Raw genomic sequence first — 2,673 nt, forward strand, 5'->3', positions numbered from 1 at the left:
TGAGCGAACTTGTAAAATCTGCAATACGAAATTTTTGCAAGTAATCAGTAGCAATCACTAGAAAATGCATCAACACATAGGTAGCAAGACGACTATTGGTGATTAATTATTTTTTTTAGCTAAGAGATTATTTTAGTATTAAGTGTTTCGATTATCAGTACTTACTTTCTCCACATAACAAAATTGTTTTACAACTTAGGGTTGTGAATAGAGTCGCTCATGTTTTCCTCTTTTGTTGCCATCTCATTGTGATGTTCGTGATTATAATGGCCTACTCTTTCCATCTTTTGTGAATATCTCAATGTTGCTACTTGTGAATAGAGGGATGCTACTCATCACCACACCACACACCTTACATATTTTTTAAAAAATTATATTTTATTCTTACTAAATTAATTGTGTTGTTCTACTCATCATCAATACATCACATATTTGTTATGAAATAAAAGAAAATAAATAAATAAATAATGTGTGGTGTGTGATGTGTGGCGCATGGGATGCTAAGTAGAATTATTGTATTACTATAGATGGTCACAATTACCATTCAATATTTGTGCCTCCTTACACAGTTGTTTCATATATAATAACTATTGCTAGTCACTTTTGTTACCCTATATAATATTTTCATTAATATGGTTGGTTATCATTACTCTCTATAAGCCATCATAATTGTCCAATGATTCTTTTAATGCTACTGAACCATTCTTTTCATTAATATGGTTGTGAAATTTATTTTCTTGTGTTCTTCTTGATATTAATTATTAGTTATTATTTAAATTGCTCTCTATCTTAAATTATTTTATTGTTGGGTTTTATTGTTGTATTTTATTAATTTTTAGTTGTAGTGCTTCTATTTGTCTTTTATCAATTCTTATTGTGCCTTTTTATTTTGTGGACCTTCTTTTTTGGTTTGGGCTTGTTTTTAGTGTGTTTTATTTCCTTTTTGGGCCTAGCCCATTTGGAATTCAAGCCCAGCCCGTAGCTTGCATTTCAATCCAACCCCTTTCTCCCCCAAACGGCTCCGTTTTGCGCCATGCCCTTAGGACTTTGTTTTCTTTTTCCTTCCCCGCACTGAACAACTCCTTCTTCTTCTTCTTCATACGGTTTCTTCATTTCTTCTACAATTAGTTGTCACAGCCCTCTTCCACCATTTTCGTCTGGTTAGCTTAAGTTTTTATCTCTATAATTTTGTTTCTCTTTTGCTACAAACCCGAGCCCTCTCTCTTCTCTTCTCTTGCATTTTATTTCATGTGTTTTTGACCATTTTGCAGGCCAGTTCGAAGTGTCCATGTGCGCCTCCTTTCCTCTTCTTCATTTATTTTGTATTCCTAGTTTGTGTTGTGTAAAACCCTTGCATTTCCATTTATTTTTCCCCACATATCGTGCCCTATTTTAGCTCCCAAAATCATGCTCTATTCTTGGCCAAAACCGTGCACCCATGCTCTAGTTTCTTGGTTCTTTATTCACCTCCATTTTCACTTTTTCCTTCCTCAAATTTGAGTGCTTTTAGTGCCTTGTTTTCCCCAAAAACCGTGAGCTTCATTTTGGGTTTTGCTTGATTATTTTTGCTCTTGCCATGAACCTCTTTCTTTCCAACCATCATCTTCTAATTTTATTTTAGTAAATCAGTTCCTTTTTTCAAAAATATCACTTCAAATTTCCTTGTTTTCAAAACCAATTTTCAGTCCCAAAAATCGTGATTTTTGGGTGATTTTATTTTGGGTTCACTTTTGACGTTAAACCAAGCGTTTGAGCACTTGATCTTCCAAATTTTGCCTTTTCAACACTGTAAGTAATTTTTTAAAGAACTTTTGAGATTTAAATATATTTTTACACTATTTGGTTGCAGTCTATTTGGTTGTGCCGACCTTGAGTCCGAGGAGTATGGGGGTCAAGTTGGATTGGAGGATGAGACTGTTTGTGGAAATTGGTTTATGCTTGGTGTTTCTGTGATGTGTTTGGTATCATGATATTCACTGTATAATTTCATGCATGTTCATTTGTTGTAACTGAAAACTAAGTTTTCATGTGAGAAATTAATTTTTGGGTATGTGCGTATCACGACCCCAAGCCAATATGTGGTATTATCTCAGGGAAGCCCCTCTGGTTACCAAGGAGCATAATATAGTGACTGACGTCCCCTGTGTTGTCTATGGGCGACAATGGGATCAGATGGGATGGTAACGCCCTCGTGCTGACTCTGTGGTCCCTCTGCTAGCAGAGGCTAAAGGATGTTTGGCCACAAATGCGCTAGCGCGGAATTGGACATCACTTGTTACGATGTCACACGCACGATCATTACCATGGTGTGACAAAGGGAGCTAGGGTGTGTAGATGGTTCCTAGGAGAGATCATGGTGCATATAGGATTATTGGATAATGGGCCATTTTTTGGAAAAAAAAAAAGGTGGGTTTCGATAATTGGATATATGGACCATTTTCTGGGCAAATAGAAGTTTTATGGGAAAATGGCATTTGGTTATTTTAATGGAATGGTTTTGGGCCAAATGGAAATTTTGGCATGTGTTGGAAAAATATTCATTTTCGGAAAAAATGATATTTTGGGTCTCATACATGTTTCATCTGGTGCATGCATATATATTGGTCGCATGAATGTATTTTTATCTCGTAGGTTATTTGCTGAGATTCACAATCTCACGTGGTATTCTTCCCT

Source organism: Carya illinoinensis, chromosome 2 (genome assembly GCF_018687715.1).
Source record: "Carya illinoinensis cultivar Pawnee chromosome 2, C.illinoinensisPawnee_v1, whole genome shotgun sequence".
In the NCBI taxonomy this organism is placed as follows: Eukaryota; Viridiplantae; Streptophyta; class Magnoliopsida; order Fagales; family Juglandaceae; genus Carya; species Carya illinoinensis.